We start from the raw sequence: 21032 nt of genomic DNA, 5'->3' as shown, positions 1-21032 counted from the left end.
TTTACTCTTCCTCCATCTCTTTTCTTTCCTTCACAACCTCCAGGCTAGCTGTAGCAGTTTCAAAACAATACAAACAATTCCAGACCAAATCCCTGGTCTGTATCCTTGCTTGAATATCATCTCTAGGCACTTGGCCTTACAATTGCAATCTTCAAAAGTCCCAGGAGCAAAAAAGATGTCTCTTGGTTTGCCAGCCTAAACCTAATGACTGAATGGCAGGGAACCTAGACTGAAATAGCACTTGGCTCTTGGATGACATCCTCCAGCCAAGAATAATAACTTTTATAATGTCAGGCTCAATCCTCTTACTGCACAGGTAATAGGCAGCTCACCTTAGGGAGGGGAATGGTCTCTCTTTCCCTCTGTCTCTTTTTCTCTCTCTGTTTACCCTTTGTTAGAAGATTTTCTCCCTCACCTTCCTAAAACCCAAAGGCTGCTAAAATGTACTTCCTACAAATTGGTAGACTTGGGTCCCAATGCAGTCAATTGGCCATAGATCACCTTCCAGAGAGCTTCACAAACCACCTGGGCCCATCAGAGAAGCACCAGCTCTTCTATGGAGTTAGGATGGAAGCCAGGAAAAGTCCTCTGAAACTTAACCAATGAGGTACAAGGAGGCAACAGAATTATTTTATATATTCATATCAATAAATATCACTAAATATATGCTGAAGGATTAGCTCAGCATTGACTTCCTCTAATATCCTAAGATGCTAATGTAAGCATTTATTTTTTAACTAGGCAAAAATCCAAGTATTTAGCCTGACACTACTTAGCCTGACACTTGGAAATGACACGGATTTTGGGTATAAAATCTGCCAGATGATTCCCTTTGAGACCACTTGAGCTGCAGAGTGCCTGTACCAAACACTGCCCCCTACTGGTCCAGAGTCTCATTGCATTAGGAAAAGGGCTTTGCTGACCAAACAGGACTAAGTAAACTACTTCTTCCTGTTCCTGTGATGACTAGTGAGAAGTATTTTTGCCAGTTAGTGAAAGACTCTTGCTGAGGGAATTTAGATCATCTTCATCTTAAGTACATTTAGAGTAGAATGACTGTGGTTGGTTACGCATCCAGCTTTGCCTTGAGAAATGCCAGCAACGCCCCAAAGGATACAGTTTTAGAAACTGTGTTCTAGGTTAACGTAATGAATATTATCCCAGTCTGGTACAGATAGTAATATATTTGTAACCAAACTCAGTCAATGCTAGTGGGAAACAGAATGGAGTCCATTATATTCCCCTGCCTAACTCTATTCAGAGACAAGAACTGCTCAGATAAAAAAGAGGATGGAAGCTAGCCTGCCAAGGATAGCCATTATACATACTTAAATATTCTTTCATTAGGCAAAATAAAGAATTGCCTGATCTTTCTTCAGAGTATACATTATGAGCCCCTAGAGTCATTTAGGTCATATGGTCATGAACCATTTCTATCTTCTCAACCTCTTTTTCTGAAATGAGGGCACCTACGCTGGGTTGCTTATCTCATCTGGATGTAGCCACACACTCTAAAGTGTAAGAGCTCTCCTTCCTGACATGTAGCCCAAAATAGTCCCTCACAGCCACGTCACCCTGGACACTTTATCACTTGACATGACCTCCTACTCTACAGATTGGAGAGATTTCAGACAGAGCTTGACTGGCTTCAAACAGAAATAGCATGACATCAGAACTTACAGGATGAATTAAACAGACCAATTTTCTAGTTTTCAGAAACACAAACTGACTATAAGTGGGCCCTCAGCCAGAGTACAGTCTTAGAAAATAAGGTGGCAATCCATCATTTATTAAATGCCATGTTTATGTGGCATTTTATTAAGCATTTTATAGGCATGAATATTGCTTTCTCAAAATGTTACAATCAAAGCCATCTTAGTGTAAAAATTTATTCTGAAACTATTTGGTGAGCTCCCGCTGTGTAACAGATGCTATGCCATGTACTGGGAAAACAGAGAGACCCTGTCACAGCCTCTGTCTTTGTAACCTTAGAGTTGGGAGATGGAGGCCGGGTGCAGTGGCTCCCACCTGTAATCCTAGCACTTTGGGAGTCCAAGGCAGGTGGATCACCTGAGATCGGAGTTTGAGACCAGCCTGACCAACATGGAGAAACCCCATCTCTACTAAAAAATACAAAAATTAGCCAGGTGTATGTAGTGCCTGTAATCCCAGCTACTTGGGAGGCTAAGGCAGGAGAATCTCTTGAACCTGGGAGGCGAAGGTTGCAGTGAGCTGAGATCACAACATTGCACTCCAGCCTGGGCAATGAGAACGAAACCCCATCTCAAAAAAAAAAAAGATTTGGGAGATGGAGTAGCATAGTATATAGATGATGCCAGTACTACAGCATCACTTCCTGTCCTCTGGCTAAAGAAATGTCACTGTCCAGCACAGTACCTGACATATAGTTAAGTAGTTCATAATTAAGTAATAGATAAAAATTGGCAAAATGAAAAGCATGAATGAAAGTTAAGATAATATAAGCATAGGGTGCTATGGAAAATGCATAGGAGAAAAAACTAAACCAGTTTGAGGGGACTAACTGCAGAAAGTGTCATTTACACTGAAATGGGATTCAAAGGGTATATTGCTACAAAGGAAAGACCATGAATTAGACCTGGGTTCAAATCCTAGCAGTGCTACCCATGAGCTGGGCAACTCTAACCATTTCAAACCTTACTTTCTGTATCTGTAAAACACTGATGATACCTTTTAAAGGCTGTTTTGAAGACTAAATGATATATTAGTTACCTGTGTCTGACAGAAGACCATCAATGATATGTATCAGAAGTGTCACAGAGAACAGACTTACAACATGAAAGCAATAAATATCTAAGTAGTAAGGTTAAGGGCAAATATTTTAAAGGACGAATAGCAATAATAAGCTTAAAATCATGATGGAAATAAAAGAGAGGTGCTACCACAGTTCATAACCCCTAAGCCCAGACAAGAGTGGAGGGAGGCAAATGATTTACAGGAGTTTGCCATCCTCCTCCAATCCATTCCAGAAGGCTTTTGTATTTAGCTTTCAGCTGCAGAACCGTGTGGCCCTGCCTGTCCCATTCATAGTATGGTAAATACTTTTCAGATAATCAGATAATCTTAGGGTATTGTGATTTAACTGTTCAGCATGGATGCTTGATACAGACTATGTGTGTTCATGCGTGTGTGTGTGTGTGTGTGTGTGTGTGTGTGTTGATGTATGGCATTTTGTCTGTAGGTTCTTGCCACAATTAGCTTTCATTGCTTTTACTCTAAATATTTTCAAGTATACCAGATTCCTTTCTTCTGTTCTTCCTTCCACCCATGTACATCAGGCCCTTTCTTGCTACATTCACACAGGTCATTGAACACACACATACACACCTGCTCTCTGAGGGCTTCAACTCTTTTTAGGTGAGATTTTAGAGCATGCCTTGAGATGCATTGGATTGTCAGATATATTAAATGTAATGCAGGAGAGAAGAAGGGGAAGATGTTAACAGCTGACTTTTGGTTTGGGTTTTCAGTCCATGATATGAGACAGGACATGGCAAAAGAAAAAAAAAGTGTCAAACAAGAGAATGAGAGGGGCCAAAGAAAAGAGGTGGTGGTGGCCAGACCTGGAGGAAAGTACAAGACATAAAAACATTTAAGTTTGAAAGGGATAAAATTTGGAAAAGGGAGAACCAGCAGTGTTTAAGATTCTGATGGGGGAGGGAAAGCCATTGATTGGGCCTTTGAAACCATGCCAGGAACCAAGAGTCGGTGGTAGTGGCAGAGGGGACGGCCAGGTAGGACAATTAAAACGGAAATCTGGCTCCTTACAACACAGCATGGAGCGGGGCTACAGAATTTGCTGCAGTGGGAGGTGGGGCCAGTCTGGCACAGTCTGTGGGTTTGAAAGGAGCTGGGCGGGTTGGAGAATGCCAGTCAGCCTTTGTAGTTCTGAGCTCAGAGAGGGGGTGACAAGTACTGGGCTTCAGGTCAGAAGCCTGGCTTGGGTGGCTTTTGGAGAAATTTTTCCTTTGCTCCCAAACTCTTAAAAGGTGCTTATCACACCACTGGCCTCCAATCACAGCGTAAGCACGTGCCCCAAAGGCCATCCTCCAGCAGAGATTTTGGCAGTGGTACCTGTTGGCTGGCTCATGGGGTCCTTTCCTTTTTCTATTCCCTGGAAGCCATCAACTGGACTGAATACAACATCTTTGCATCTTTTTCTTCACCCTCCTCACATGCTTGCATCTCCCAGACTCCTAAGGTTAATCCCCAGGACAACCTTGCTTTGGAAGAAAAAATGTGGTGAGCCTACTTGAAGATTTGGATTCCAAGAGGCCTCTGTCTGTCCTGCCTCAGCCAGAGCCGGACAACCAGCTCAAGGAGATGGGCATTTACAGAGGAAGCAGCAGTAAGTTGTTGTTATTGTTTGTTTTCAAGGCTTGGTTGTTCTCCAGAATTAGGTCCCTGAAAGCATGGGGCTTTCTTTTCCTCTTTTTCCCCTTTTCCTTTATTTTCAATTTTCCTTCTTTCTCAGCAAAAATTAATAATACCCCCTTCTCCTCCTGGGAGTGATTCATAAAAGCAATTAAATTGGAAAGTTGCTCCTTCATCGCTGCTCGTAGCCTGGGTTAAAGATATCTGAGGTTGATCTGTGTGTGCCTATTCTCAACACTGTAATATTTTAAAATGTATGTGCATTTGTTACAATGATTTGTGCTGATGGTTCTCCTCCAGAATAAATGCTATGTTTTTATAGATAGATTGCCATTATGCTGCATTTGTCCCAGGACTTGCATGGATATCTTCTTTGGGGTGTTTTGTGCATATTTGCTGCTCATGAGAGAGAAGGATAGAAAGACTTTGGAAGGAGGGTGTGGTCCAGTGGATTCAGCTTCCTCCCAGCCCATCACTGACTCCTTCTTCCTGCTCCTCCCTTTCCCCTCCACTTCTATCCCAGTTCCTCAGATCCAACCAGAGCCAGCTGTCAATGAAATACCTTCTGCCTTTCTTTTCTATTACAGCCTGGGTTAGACTCTGTCAGGTAGGAAACTACTCCCCATAATCAAACTCATTATGTTTGTGATCTCAGCATATTTGCAAACTTAGATGTAGACCAGACAATAGCATTTACCCTCTCCGTTTCTCCCATCCTGGGATTTTTAGCCAAGGTAATAATAGCAATAATAATAATGCATTTAGAAGCCCTCTAGCATATTTCATCTTCTGAGAGTCTTACAGATGTTAACTAATTAATCTTCACAACACTCCATACAAGAGAGGTAAATATTACTAACCATGATAGAAGATACATATGTATATGCTAAGGACAGCAAACTAGTTCACGTATTTATCATGGTTCACTTGATATAGTAACTGGTATTTTTAAAACACCCATCATAGATACAATAATTAGAGATGTGCTTTTGTTAACAAAGCCACTACCCACTTCTAGCGTACCCTTGGGTACTAAATAATTACCCACTTTGTGTGGTTATCTAGCTCACTAATTACCCACAGAAATTGGGGTCAGGTGTTAACTGCTTGAAATAAGTATCCTCCAAAGACATCGCTGAGTTGTATAGAGAAAATGATGTGTTCATAGCAAAACTTTCATAAGCTATATATTTGTATATCTTTGTAAGCAGAGTGAATACAGGCAAGGGTAAATTAGCTTATTATGTGAAAATCATGCTGAACTATTGTTGCAAATATAGAGAGGCTTGAAAGAGTCTCGGGAAATCTCATCCTCTGTTTACCTTTCCTTTTGAAGATGGGTGCGATGACATGATTCCTATAATCTGGGCTTCATATGGAAGTACACTAAGACAATTGATGGTTCTGGTTAGGAATGATTCATTTTGGTGTACAGGGAGGCACCCAGTGAGTCAATGACTTTTTTTTTTTTTTTTTTTTACAGCTCCACCCTTCATGATTATTCTAGCTTGTTTCTTTTTTCTCCATCAGTCTAGTGAAAACACCCTGTTAGCCAAATCTGAAAAAGATTCTAACCTAGTCACCAACTCCTGGCAGCCACCTCTTTCTCCTCCCCAATAATGATAAAAAAGAAAAAAAAAGTATTGAAAAAATCCAACACTCTCTTTTTGCCTTTAGCTGTTATGCTCTCCTCGCCTTTCCTCTCTCTCTCTCTCCTCTCCCTTCTTCCTCTCTCCGTATCTTCTTCGTATTTGTGCATTCTCTTCTCCTTTTTCTTGGCATCTAGGCATGGTTTTGCAGGTCTCACGGACGAGACAAAGCACAATTATGTCTGAGTTGAACACAAAGAAACTACCTTTTAAAAACATTGATTTGGAGGAAACCTATATCCTCAGATACCTTTCTCCCTTTCCTTGCTATTTACAGAATCTGACATTGTATTTAACACCACACTGTCTGTTTTCTGCATGATTCTAGCTGGGAAAACTGGGTTAGAATGGCAACATACCCACTGTGTATACAGATAGGTAGAGATCCTAATTTTCAGCAGATCCATGCTTTCCATAGCAGAGTTTTAAAAATGAATGCCAACGGAAATAATAGGAAATGCTCCCCCAATAAACTTAGGTGTCTTTCTTTTTTCTTGTGCCTCTTTTTTGTCATCTGAAATATTACTTGTCATTATTGGGGGACTGGAGGCTGATCAATGAAGTGTATATGTATCTGTCGGACATTTGAAGAGGAAAAACATGCTTCAGGAATAAGGAAAATGTCTGCAGTGAAAGCAAAGGGTTAGGATGAGCTTCAGTGACTGATGAATTCATTTTAAAATTCAAGGGCACATAAATGGTAAATTAGTACATATTGCAAATACAGTCAACGAGCAAACCCCAGCCAGGGAAGGAAGGGAAATTTTAGCACTGTAGTCATCACATGCCTGAACAGAGTGTCTACATATCTTAAATGTAGATCTGAATCACTGCTCTTTGATCCTGCTAAATGCTGATTGTAAAGAAATGTTTGGGCATTGTTGACTTTCTGTCCATAAAGAAAAGCCACCAAGATTCACAAAATCCATCACCTGCACTCATCCATGCACGTGTGCTTTAAATTCCCCTAGGATGTGAAACAATTAGGCAGAGAACTGCACTGTGGTCTCCCTTCTTCACTTCTTTCCCTCCCTGTTTTTCCTTTTCTGAAAATGTGATACCTGATCTCTGGGTCTAGCAGGCTGAGAAATTTTTGTATTTGTATAATACAGTGTCTGGCCTTCCCCCTGACCTGCTGATGTATTTTTGGTCTCATTAGTAGTAAGGGAGATGCCTTAGTGCATCCAGCACTGCGAGTCAGGGATGAGACACACTACAACAGAGAGAGGGAGCAAGCGCAAGAGGATATTAGAAGAGAGGCTTGTCTCCAAGATATGGAAGGAAGTGAGAAATGACAGGGCTGCAAGCTTTGTATGTAGGAGCCTGGCAGGGCGGGGGAGCGGCGAGGAGAGCCAAGTGGATTCTCAGAAAAGGGGGGAAGCCATCTAAGAGCTAAAGGTGATTAGAGGGGGATATTGATTTCTTATTCTGCCAGAGATTTAAGCAGGCATGCGAGGAATCTGCACCATGGTTGGCAAAAGGAGACCCGTTGCCTCCTGTAACCAGACACTCGGGCTTTCCAGGAGCCCAGGGAGCAAGCCGAGAAGAAAGGGGGCAGTGTGGTCTAGGAAAATTCAACTTGTCGCTGATTTGTGCCTGATGCCTGCTGTCCGTCAGCAGCCTCCCTTACAATCTTTTTTTCTCTCTCTCCCTTTTTTTCCCTTGCCTTCTCCTTCTTCACTGAAGCCTAGGGGAGCCAGTAAAGATTAAATGTGCTTCTCAAAGGCAGCCACTTCATGCTGCTATGTCGAAAGGGCCATTATTATTATTATATTTTAATAGTAAAAGAGAAAGGGAGAGAGGTTGAGCCAGCAGCGAGTGAGAAGCTAGGTGTGATGATGACGGACTAGCTTTTCTGAGAGGAAAAGGAAAAGGGAAGGGAGAGAAAAAGGAGAGCCCCTGAGCTCAACGGAGGATTGTGCCTGAGAAGAACCTACAGAGGTGAGAAAAAAGTTGTCTTGAAGGTGGGGGTGGGGGTGGGGGTGCCAAACAGACCCTGTACAGAGGGAAAAGAGACATAATTTAGCTGTCTTGCTAGCATGATTCTATTTTTAAAGGAGGGGAGGGGGAGAGTCTGGAGCTCTGACTGTTTTTAGTTGCATATGGAAATATCTAAAAAATATTTAGCATTTTTACTAAGTGCGTCGAGGCCTCTCCAGTGTCTTCCTGGCTGTGGCTGCTTTGTCATTCTCTTTGACTAGCCAGCCATCTACCTTGCTCAGGCCTGGTATAAAAGAAGAAAAACTAAAAAAGAAAAAACGAAAAACAGAAAAAGGAGAAGAAAAATTTGAAAAAGGGTCATCTTCCCATCTGCCTCCCCTCCCTTTCCTTTCATTTTTGGAGGCAGCACAGAAAAGCCCCACTTCCAGTCTGATGAGGAAAGCGACCATCTATCAGATACAGAACCAGGGGCTGTCTGCGAAGATGGAGGGGAATTATGCTTCGGATTCCTCTGAAATATTGGCCAAAGGCTTCAAAGAATCCGCAGCGGGAGGTGCGGGGGGAATGTCTCTCCCCAGCCCGCACCCAGCCCTTCCCACTTCGCGTCTACCAAATGACAGCCTGGTGCTCGCTCTTGGTGATTTGGCCTTGACTTCAGCCAAGCAGCTGATGCAGACGAAGGCTCCGTTTGCAGGACTGGCAAAGTGCACGCTAAAGAAAGAAGGAAGAAATTTTTCAAAAAAGCAGCTCTGGGGTGGTTTCTTACTCCCCCCCGACCCTTTTAAAAAAAAATTTTAAGTGAATATTTTCCAAATTTGATCAGTTCCAGCCCCTCCCTCCACTCCCACCCAACTGCCCTTTTTTCTCTCGTCAAAGCATAAGCTACAGAGTTACAGTCTCGAGATTTGGTGTATCGCTTCCTGCCCCCGCCTCCCCTCCCCGCCCCCGTTCTCCGTCCTCTATTGAAACACCTCGCCCAGCCTAGCGCACTGAGAGCTCACATTTCCCCCCCTTGCTCGGGATGGTGCCACGGGAGGCTGTGCGGGCCCCGCGCCGCTTCGAATGGGTGAGTTCAGAACGCTCTTCGTATTTACACTTCCGTAGCCTCCGAATCCTACTTCTCGGTCTTCTCCTTCAGAAAACCCGATTTCTATGATTTTTTGCATGCGGCATGCTTGCCCTGGGGGAAAGAGATGCCTCCTATTTTCTCTTCAGTCATTTGTGCTAGTTGTAAATTAAAGCTTTGAAGACACGTTAAGTCCTTATCGTAGACTATGGTTTTAAAAACTTAGGCATTTCTGGGTCTATTCGTATTATTTTCCATTTTAGTCAACTATGTTTCCCAAAGCTTGAAAGAGTTTTTCTCTGATATACTCGTGATTGTATGTGTGTGTGCGTGATTGTATATGCGATCCCAGACACTGCGTATGCGTGTGTGTATTATGTTTAAATGGACTCTCAATTTTGCGAAGGAAGGGAGCTTGCACAGGAAATACCATACCACCTGTTTGTTGCATTTTAGCAATGAACCTCGAACAGAAATTGCCTGTCATTCTTGTTTTGCTTTGTTTTGTCTCAAGAAAGAAAAAAATTGTTGCGCTCCTCTCAGTCCCTGAGACCCTAACTTGTGATGTTTACCGTTTAAATCCACGGGTTAGGCTCTTGGGAGCTGCGAGTCGTGCTTTTGCGTCCCGGAAATTTGGTGGAACTTTGTTCTTTAAAGCAAAAACAAAAGAAAAGAAAGTTTGTCTGAAGTGATTGAGTATACCTCTGAGGTTTTCATTGTTAGATGGGATCAGGTGACCAGAGAGTGGCAGCTCCTGGATTTCTGTTAAAGTAGGTATATATTCTGCATTATAGCGTGTTGGCTGCTATGTATATGTATGTATGTTATTGATGCCTGAGGCTTGTGGAACTCATCTGCATGGTCTATTCCTTGAGAGCAACACGCAGTAGTATACGAGCGTAACAAGAACAGCTCAGTACCTGGTGCTTGACCTCAGAACATCTCAGCTGAAGTCCCAGCATGCCCCATGCCTCCAACTTTCAAACTCCACAGTTAATCTTAAAATCGTGCCCAATTAAAATGGACATGTGAATATATTATATATTCAGTGTCCACACATGTGTATCATGGATGGCTAGGCAGTGAACACACAGACGCAGATAAAGGCAAACTAACAGTTTGGACTAAAATATTAATAGGTTAAAATTCTATTCTTGCTATTCCACACAAAGGATAGAATTTACGGTATTAATAACGATTAAGTTTGTATGACTTTGCAAGACATTTTAAAAATAAAAGAAGGGATACCGCCTCCTTGCTTGGCATCTTTTACAAAATGTTATACTTTATGGATATAAAGGTAATAAAGATTGGAAATAAATCTTCTAAATATGTAAAATGAAAGCAATCGCAACAGCAAACACAGTTATCGTTTTCTTGGGGAGTAACAAATACTGTTTTTCATCTTAAAACTAAGAAAAATTTTATCAGTACTTAAATTCAATCCAGAAAAGGTTTTATAACAACCAAACCATACATTTAAAATTATCCTTTCTTAAGGTAATGGCTAGCATTACCTAGTTTGTAGTTTTCTTGAGCTGTAACTTTTTATAACTGAATAATTTCAGTGATTTAGGTCTGTCTCATAGTTGATGAAGAGAAACAGTAACTTACCTTTCCTTTGTTGTGAAAAATTCTAGTATAAATTTTCATTTAAACAATTTTCATATTCTTGAGCCAACATTTCTCTTCTATGTTTGAAAAATACCTAAATCAACCCCAATCCAAATGCTTTCTTCCTCTAAAGACTTTATATTGGTTGTAGCCTTGTTTTATACGTGTAGTTGAAGATTAGGGAAACGGTTCTTTGCCTGTTTTTTTTTTTTTAAGTGTTTATTGCAATTTTAAGTCCTTGATGCTAAATTGCAATCAAGAAACCATTTTGTATCAGAAAATTGAATTGAGAATATGAACTATGCAACAATTGCACCATGTCTTTTGTTGAAACCTCTTGCGTAGTAATATTTGAATATTACTTTTCAGCCTTTGATAGTCCGAATGTGCTTCAAAGAAAATAGTTATTTGATTTTTAAGTCATTGTTAGTTTATATTCAATGGTTTAATGACTTCCCCCATCTTAGCTGATGTGTATGCATAGGTATTTGGAAATTACAGTAAGGCATCTATTTAACTTACAGATCTATATTAACATATTATTCAAATCAAATATTTGTAAAACATTTGGTGCTTTTTGAAGTTAAAATATATTTGCAGTTTATTCTATGAAAATGTATACATGGTTCAATAAAAACATGCCAGATATAATTCTTCTGTGATTTTCAATGATAACAGGGTAGTAATTTAATACAAGTGTTTTAGTTTGTATTTCAAGGCACTCTCAGGTTTGTACATGTTTTCAAGTGGATTGCTCATGTTCGGAGGTTGCTATCATACAACTGATCACCCAGGCATTTAAGAGTGCATAATGACACGAGATTTTATATTTCAGCAGGCAACTGCTTCAGTGCAAGGGCAGGTTTCTCAACACCCCTTCTTCCTCACCGAGCCCATCAGTGAAGTTCAGTGAAATGAATAACATAATTGGTGGTTGGTTCAATCACTACCAGTCTAGACTAGCCCAGACGCATCAATTAGAGGGGGCTGTCTTTTAAAGGGAGAGTGCAACCGAAACAAGCAGGGCATTATTGATACTGATCTTTAAAAGTGCAAATCCAGCTTGGCAGATAAAAAAAAAAAAATAAGGCGGGGAATTGGGGTGGGGGTTCGTTGCGGGAAGAAAAGAGAAAGAAGTGAACTGGAGCTTTCGGACACAGAAGGACAGGAAGCTTGAGAGAAAAGGAGAGGATAATGAGTGAAATGCAATGCAGCACCTCCTTGGAACACACAGTTACAATTCAGTTCACAGGGCACACTGGTTCACCGTATTTTTAACTAGATTCTCTCCCCACCTCCTTTTTTTAAAATTCCTTTTTTGCCTGTTTCCAAAGAAATGCCAGCTAAAAACCAAGGCAGTTGGAAATTTAACAGCTCTAGGAAGCTCTAGTGAGAATAAAGTCAAATAATATGAACCAGCCAAAAGCCCTTTTGCAGCATTTTTCCCCAAAAGAAAAGTACAGAAGATATTTATTTTCAAGTCTCTAATTCTACCTTTTAAAAAAATTGTGTACTAATGAACAGTATTCATTTTAAATCTAGCACCTGGGAATTAATATTATAGGCAAGACACCTTTAGTTAAAGAGCTCATAATTTTCTGTTGAATACAGTAAAATTGTAAAGAATGTAACAAAGGCTTTGGTAATTTTGTGTAGGGGCTTTTTGATGAAAAAAGGCAGATGATTTAGAAAGTGTTAGGAACACATCAAGCCTCAGGGAAAGAAAATGTTTGATTAGTATTAATTAAAACACTGCTAATATATTCTAATAAAATCAAATTTAACATTTTACACTAATCCTCCTGGTATGTCAAAGGAAAAGAAAAGTATTATCTTATTTGCATCTCTGCAATCCAAATGCATTTGCTCATTCAGCAGAATTAATTTTTATCACCAGCCTGTTTAATCTCCTCACAGACTTAGTCAAACTTATTCTTTCAAACTAAAAAGGATCAGGGTGGGGAATCCATGGAAGGTATTGGAAGGCTAGTGACTGTATTTAGTACTGGCTTTATATTTTATGATGTTCTTTCTCTTCATTCGCTATAATGGGGTGTGGAGGGAACCGGTGAGACCGCAGTGAGAATGATGAATGGTTCATTTTTCCTCTTTCTCTCCTTCTACCTGTCAGGCTATTTAAGAATTTCAGTTGCCAAATTATACGAATGGCATTTATTTATATGACTGGTGTTAGTCTGTTGATTAATGTCTAATGTTTTTCTAATTTCAGACTTTATTTTATTGAAAATTCCTAATGAAAAAGGCTCTTAAGCCAGAAACCAATTGCCTTTTATCAGTTATTTCCAACTGTAGATCTTCTAAGAGAAAGTGGGGAAGTGAATGTAACAATTTTATTTCACTAAAAACTGACTTCTTTGTTCCATTTTCAAGTAAAAATTTCTCCAGAAAAATTTCATATTTTTATGAAACACCAAGTTTTATGTTCTTTATTGTTAAACTCTCACAACTGATAAAATTATCCCAAAATGACATCATAACCAAAATGCTTCTCCTCTCATTAGTCTACCATGACTATGATATCTTATGTAAATATGTGACTAACAAAAAAAAATGAATGGGCCATAAATACTGAGGACCATATTTGTGTGTTTCCAAAGTGAGGGGTTCTGCGTACTATCAAGGAGATGTAAACTACTGACTACACTGCTGATGATGCTGCCTTTTTGCTCCATTGCCTTTTCAAGTCTTCAACGTAAAAGAGCAATCGCAGTTCGGTTTCACATGTATTGTTCTATAATCCAGGCAATAAATGCTAATTAGTAATGCTCAAGGATCCGACCATTCAGAGTAATTATCATAATTTACTTCTTCCTTGTTAAAGACATTCCTTGCTGATTAGAAAAAAAAATTAAATCGTCATTTTACCATTGCACTGCAGTGGAAATGCGCTAGAGAGATGTTCAAGGTATAGTAACACCACTGCGGTTGCATTCTAAGTCACCGACCTGTGCCTCTTAGCTTATTCCAAATGGAATTGCAACTTAATTTCTAAGAAGAAATTCATGTAAATGCATAAAGTTTGGCATGTAGACCAGGAATATATGATTTTATTTTACAAACCCGAGGGCTCCACCTTCCTGGCCCACCCTCTTTCTAAAACCACTTACTGAACAGAACAAAGGAAACTGCTAACTATAGAGGCATCATTAAGTGTGAACTGCAACAGCATGATAAAGTGTGTGATATGACAACATATTTCATTGCACACAAGTGCAGATAATTAAATAATTCAATAGTAACCCTGACTAATTAGCAGAAAGATCTTTAAGGAGGAATCAAGAAAATGGATCCGATCACCTTGAATAATGTGCTTCGTTCTCCAAGATCACAAATTTATTTTGGTTATTTGATGATTGATTAACTCATATAGAAAGATGAAGACAAAAGCCTATTTCTCAAAGCAGAGCTTTGATCTGGTGTCCTCTTTAGGACAAATTAATCATATGTTTTAGAAGTGCTGAATTTAACGTAGGGCTTTCTGTTTTCAGTCAAAGATAAAATCTGCCCTTCTGTTGAATATTTCTCTTTTATCGATTGATCTAAGAAATTATCAACCCTTAGCTTTTTATATCGTTGTCTCAGAATATAGATGTAGCCTCGTCCACATTTTCTGATGAGTCTCTTGTTTAAGTTTGTTTCTTATTGCTTGAAGCAAATAAATATCATGGGCACAGAAGGAACAGAATAAATAACCGTGCTGAATATTATATATGGTGAAACCCTTCCCCCTTCCTTTATCAAGGTAATATTCCCCATGTTCATTGTTCATTGGTCCTTTAAGAGAGAGCTTTAGCTTTTACATGAGGGTTGTAAGCACATTAGAGGAATAATTCCCTTTGGATACTGTACAGAAGGAGCCACCTGCAAAATGTTGATGCTGTTATTGAAGTCTCAAGTGGAATCAGCTTTCAAAAAATTAGATATTAGATACATCCGATATAATTTGCAATGTGTAATTATACTAATGTGCATATAGTTGTGTGTTGCTTTACATGTTGCCTACTTGAGTTTTTTTTTCTTTTCTTGTGCATTTCTCATCATTTGAAACAGTTCCTGACTAGAATGTTTTTAAAATAAGCTTATTTTTAAAAATTCTTTGTTGAATAATATAGGAATAAGAAGACTCTACGATCTGTGTTCTTATGCAAGAATAAATATGTGTGATCTAGATGTTGGAAATTAATTATCTCTAAAAGGGTTATCACTGTGGACACTTGCTTAATTTGTAGAATATTTGCTACTCTTTATTGATTTAGTCTTTTTCCTAACTTTAGACAACTTGAAATAATGGAGAATTTTAGGATAGTAAATGTTATTCATTTGTTTCAAGAAGAAATTCATTTCCTTTGTTGGAATAACAAAATCAAATGCCAGGGAAATGACCTTAGGCAGAGATAATAATTTTAATTTATCCAGATTAATCAAAACAATAACAATAATAAACAAGTTTTTTTATTATTTTTCACTGTTTTGCATGGCACATGTTGAACACTGAAACTCTGCCTTAGGTTATTTATGCACTAACATCAACTTCCCTTTTGACAAATCTTGACATGATGCCCAAGGTCTACTAATGGCCCCACTGGAGTGCCTCCTTCCAGGGAACTGAACCCTGAAGATCTACCTGTTAAGGAATAACCCAGGCATAGCAATACTGAGTTGGTTGGTCAGCCTGGTAGTTGGCACTTAACATGTGCTCAGTAGGTGAAGAGGCTCTTGATGCAAATTTGGAGAATCATTACCATCAGGTCACAGAGAGACCTTGGCCAAGGCAATATAAGGGTCTTAATTTATGCTTATGTGTTTGGAAGACAAAAATAATTCTAAGGGAGGCTTATATTGAGATGATACAAGATATGACTCATTGCAATTGAGTAAGTATACAGCCCAAAGAAAGCTGGTTTGTAAAACAGTTGACTCATAGTAGACACCTAGAATATGGTCATTCACATATTTATACTATCCATTTCTCAAGATTTGTTTTAATAATGGAGTCCCTATTACAAAAGAGATATTTTGCATAATGTATAGCTACATAATACTAAAGCAATACAAGGTTTACTTTTCACCTGCTCATGCATTCAAGGACTTTCCATCATTAGGTATCCAAATGAGCCACAAAAAATTGTGTGAAATGTTATTCCTTAATACATAACATTTTAACGTATTTAAAAAATGAGTTTTACAAATGTGTATCAAAAGCTTAGCACCCCATCATCCCTGTCAGTGTTCACAAAATAATAAATTCTAAAATCTTTATGATGTATATTTAATTACTCATCCAAGATCAGTTATTGCAAGCTTAATTAGAACAGAAAAATACCTATTAACATTTAACACTTAGTTATTGTACAGATTAAAAACATATTATACCTGCCATCTAGAGAGCCAGCATCCTCAGTGTATCCAAAGTGGTTAGCGCAAAAAGCAGTGATGTGTCATAGTGTACCCCTTTTGGTGTGCCTAACTTATTAGACACCTTCATTGTGTAAGCATGATAAAGAGGTTGATGATAAGGTCTTCAGTTAAATTAACATCTAGCTGCAAAGTATATTTTATTCCTAACAACTTTTGTAAAATCAAAAAGAGAAACATTAATAACAACTCTTCTCAAATACCCTTATCTTTAAAATGCTTGGGTTTGATTACTTGGGCTCTAAATTCTTTTACAGCTTTAAGAATTTTTGAAGCTATTCTAAAGTATGGAGGCATAGGAACAACTCCAGGACGCGTGAATCCAGAGCTCATTTGTTCCAACAGTTGCCCTTCAAAGTTATATTTGATTCCACCTCCACGTTCTGTATTTACTAACATATTTTGCATTGATACTAAAACAGTAAAGACTGGAGTTCATTTTCAGGAAGGGGCAGTGACAGAAAAGAAGAACAGCTGAAGAATGAAAAAAGCTACACAGTGGGAGAAGTGAATTCTTGATCTGAGTTCTAAGCCCATTTATTTCAATTAACATTAACATAGAAGAAACCCTGACAAGCACCTGCCTTTCTATTTTAAGACTTTATTCTTTAGTCCTGCCTTCCTTTAATTTCTTGCGGTATGGTTTGTTTTTTTCCATTGGATTAACTCCTTTGAATTTCACATTTTTCCTTCCACTTGATTCATTTGAATCATCTTAATATTCCTCTCAGAAGCCTACAGTAGTTATATTAACACATCATACTTCCCAAATTGAATCTTAACATGTTCAAAGCCACCTGGAAGTTGCCCTACCTCATTTTCTAAAACCACTCAGAATGTGTAATCTCTTCTCAAATTAAGTGAGCCTGCTTTCTCTGGCTTCCAAGTCATTGAATATGCTCGTACCCTGCTTTTTCTTTCTGCATAATCTGTCTCTCCATCTCTTCTACACTTTGGAAATCTTCTTCGTTATTTTTCTTTTTCTCTCCATCCTTCCTTTCTTTTTTTGTTCTCTCTTCCCTCCTTCCTTTCCTCCCTCCCTTTTTTCAATCTTTCTTTTTTCTTTCTTTCTCTTTCCATCCTTCCTTCCTTCCTCTCTTTCTTTTTCTTTCTTTCTTTCCCCTCCCTCCCTCCCTTCCTTCCTTCCTCTCTATCTTTTTCTTTTCTTTCTTTCCATATCATGTTCTGTAGCAGGCACTGGGAATACAAAGACAAATTCAAGGAATTGACAATACCTAACAATTCTAGTGACTTCACTCAGCCCTGCATTGCTAAGCAGTTATGTACCCACAGCTATCTTACTTTGCTTTTACTCCTGGGATTTATTTGAATGTGTCCTCAATGTCTTGTGTTCTTTTGTTTTTTCCCTATGTGTCCTATTTCAGTAAGTTTCCTGTTGGATAAACCTGAAGCTTTTCTTACATAGCATTTTCTGCCAGAAAGAGCTTAGAGTGGTGTCTCACACACACTCAGGCAATGCCATTGCTGACTGATTCTTTAGGGAGGGGAGCAATGGAAAACAACGGCATTTTTCTAGTGATGCAGCATTTCATCTGTAGTTAGACCTAGTATGGTCCCCAAAGGATCATTACATTTATTTATTTTTATTAAAGAGTCAATGTGATAACTTTCTGTGACATGTTCTGTTATTTTTTTAGTTGTGTTGATGTTCCTTTCAGCTGGTCCTATAGTCCCCCTCCTCAGGAATGTCTCCCCAGTACAAAGACAAAGACTGCAGAGACTGCTATATTGATGGACCCTCAAGTCAACTATGAAGTTGAAACAAAGAAAGCGATCACCTGAAGACACCTCCTCTGCTAAGCAGCACCCTCAAATTGTGCAGCTTCAGCCACTAGGACTCTCAGAACAAGAGGCAATCTTTTCAAGAACAGAAAAACTCAATAATGACATCTAGATTTTCATGAGCCAAGAACCTTCCCTTCCTCATGTGTATTCCTCTGTTTGTACTTAAATTCATGTGACATTCATTTTTTTTCCTAATACGGATATGCTTATTAATGCACTTGTTTTAAAATCCCAATTTACACAAATGTGTTAATATTTTAAGAAACAAAATTAATCCTACAAGGAGAACGATTTTTAGTCACACATAGGGTTGGATCTTAAGAACGGCCTACGGAATGAAAAGAACTTTTAAAATAAAGTAGTCAGAGGCTATTCAAAGGGTAAAATAATCGTACTATCACATTGTTCCACTTGACACTAACCAACTATTTTTTTTATCAAGAAGGTAGATTCTATGAGATAAAATCACTGCTTCTAAAGAGCTTAAATCTAATTATAAAAAGTTATAGAAACTTTTGAAAAGATAAGTAATAGGGTTGGTAGAGGATAAAATCAAAAACAAAACCAAGCAAAAGATGAGTTCAGTGGAGTTTGCCATAAAGTTGCCAAACTGGCTTATTTAGGGAAGAAAGTTCTAAAAGAGGAAAATATGAGGTGAACCTTGAATGATATCGAAGATTTAGATAAATGGAAAGGAAGAAGAAAATGGAGTTCTTTAGGTGGAGAAAATGAACACACACATCTTGTCGACTTAACCCCAAACATTCAGCAGCTCTCTATATCCAATAAAGGGTTTGCACACTCACCTCCTGTCTCTCACCCCAGGTATTACCTAGAATTATGATCATATTTTCCTTCTATTAAAGTAAGTGAGGGTGATTGGTGACAGTATGGAGAACTAAGATTTTTCCATTAACCTAATAATAATTGGTATTTATTGAGTTCTGTTAAGCATTTCACATATTAACTCACTGAAGGCTTATGACAACTGTGCAAAATAGGTATTATTATTCCCATTTTACAGGCAAGAAACTGAGGTTTAAGTAACTTGCCAAAGTGTCATATACAGGGCTTACATTCAGGATCGCAATTGCAAAGCTCATGATCTAAAGTGCTAGGTTGCAATATTGTAGTCAGTGTCATAATTATTATTCCTTTTTGTATTCCTTGATATTTTTCCATGGTAAACAAATAGCTATTTCATTTAACAGTCACCTTAAACTTTTCAGCCTCCTGGTTAAAATTAATCTAGAGTGATAGAATGTATTTTCATGATAGAAATGGCAAAAAAAAAATGGGGGAATGAAGTTCATCAGCATTTCAGACTTTTTTTTGCAAGACTTTGATGAGATTGTTCATTTTTGTCTACATGAAATCCCAAATCCTTGAGAATAAAAAAGGAAGAGGTTTAAGTCACTTGTTGCAATGCCCTTTTAAATAGAGGAGATAAATCTATAGCCCATAAATCAGGAGTGACTTATAGAAGATTGCACTTCGGGGTGTGGCTTAGCAAGGACCAGAAACCAGGCCCTCCATTTCACTATCAGTAGCTCTTGCACTAGTCCGCCCTTCCTAAATTCAGTGTGCAGTGTGCACTTGAATTTTATCATTGGAAACAGTCTATCTAGGTAGTAACCAGATAGTGCCTAGTAGATTGTTTCTGTTCTATACTTCTTTAGTTTTCTACCTCAATGTAAAAAATCGCTAGCAATGAAGTCCAGAAGTTGTTAATGGTTCATCCCCCAAAGAATACATAATGTCCAAAGTCTTATGTGTATAATATCTTCAATGGTATTTTTAAGTTATTTCAAATTCTTAGTTCACATACATAAATCATACCTAACGAGCATCTTCTTAACCAACTTTATGCACAGTATATGTTTGTAAGTGCTTCTGCACGAATGTTTATACATGACTGTTTCCATAGTACATACGTTTTTAAAAATATCCAGTCATTTCCTATTCTAATTTTCATGTATCCATGTAACTGACTCAAAAATACTTCAGCCATAAAAAGCTAGAACTGAGCAAATCTCATTCTTCATTTCCATCCCCTTTGCACGTGGCTGGCATTTAGTAATGATTAGTAATGTGGTCAGCTGAATAGCAGAGGTTCAAGACACAATTCTGTCTCAAAGGAGTCAGGTAAGCTGGGTCTACTTATGGACAAACATCTAAATGTGTGGAAGTATCTGATATTTGACTATGGTAAATTTCCACTTAGCTAGCTCTCATTGTCAGGCTTAGATCTCCTCATGGCTCTGGCCGTCCTGTTTTCAACATGATAACTGTTGGCCACATCTCACACAGTTCTCATTAAGTAAGTTCATAAATAAACAGTTTTTTTAAAAGAGCAGCCAAGCACAAAGTGTGACTTTGTTGACATTTTATGTGACTTTGTCATGTGTTTCTAACCCCCAATAAAAGCAATGTTGCATCAACTGTGAACTTGTGTTGATTTATTGAAAAAGCATGCTCTTATAAGTTGTTTGTTTTCACTAGTGTATATCAAAGGTAGTTTCAGGATCCACAAGGAAGAAGTCATCTAATGTGACAGGAAAATTTAAATGTAGAGACAACTTCTAAAGGATCCCACGTTACCTTTAAATAAAAGGTACTGTCATCTACCAAGTCAGAAGCCAAGGTCTGATCCTTGTCTCTTCCAGTTCCACCAGCAATGGTCAATTACTCGCGTAATCTTTTGATTTTTTTTCTTCTCTCTGTTATTTAAATATGTCTACACCTCTCCATCTATGCTACTGCAGTAAAGAACAACCCTAATTTCTCTCCTGGACTTCCTTACCATGCCTCCAGTTTTCTTCACACTGCCAAGGGGCAGCCAGGGAATTCTCTCTAAACCACAAATGTGATTGTATTATTCTATGGCTTCAAATGCTTCACTGGCTTCCCATTGCACCTGAGATATCATGACACCTAAAGCTCTTCATGTCCTCATCCTGGCTCCAACAGTCCTCTCTGGACTCATCAACTCCTCAGTCCCTCTGTGATTCTAGGCTCCTGCCATACACCTGCCTTTTCTTAATGTTCCCTCTATCTTCTGGGCTTTCTCACACACTTCAGCTTCTGCCTAGTACTTTCTCCACTAC

The 21032-nt window shown here is 38.7% G+C and overlaps 1 long non-coding RNA gene across 1 annotated transcript in view; it reads left to right on the top strand.

Moving 5' to 3' along the window:
- The window catches only part of LOC105729491 (uncharacterized), a 276092-nt gene extending 255719 nt beyond the window's left edge, over positions 1–20373 (top strand). The window contains exon 7 of the long non-coding RNA XR_001110258.3: positions 17799–20373. This is a non-coding gene — a long non-coding RNA (uncharacterized LOC105729491). The remainder of the gene's footprint in view (positions 1–17798) is intronic.
- Positions 20374–21032: the final 659 nt, after the last annotated feature.

This window comes from Aotus nancymaae, unplaced genomic scaffold, assembly GCF_030222135.1.
Source record: "Aotus nancymaae isolate 86718 unplaced genomic scaffold, 86718_ANA_hifiasm-v0.15.2.pri h1tg000012l, whole genome shotgun sequence".
In the NCBI taxonomy this organism is placed as follows: Eukaryota; Metazoa; Chordata; class Mammalia; order Primates; family Aotidae; genus Aotus; species Aotus nancymaae.
The sequence above is the reverse complement of the archived record's forward strand: the minus strand, read 5'-3'. Positions and strand labels throughout refer to the sequence as shown.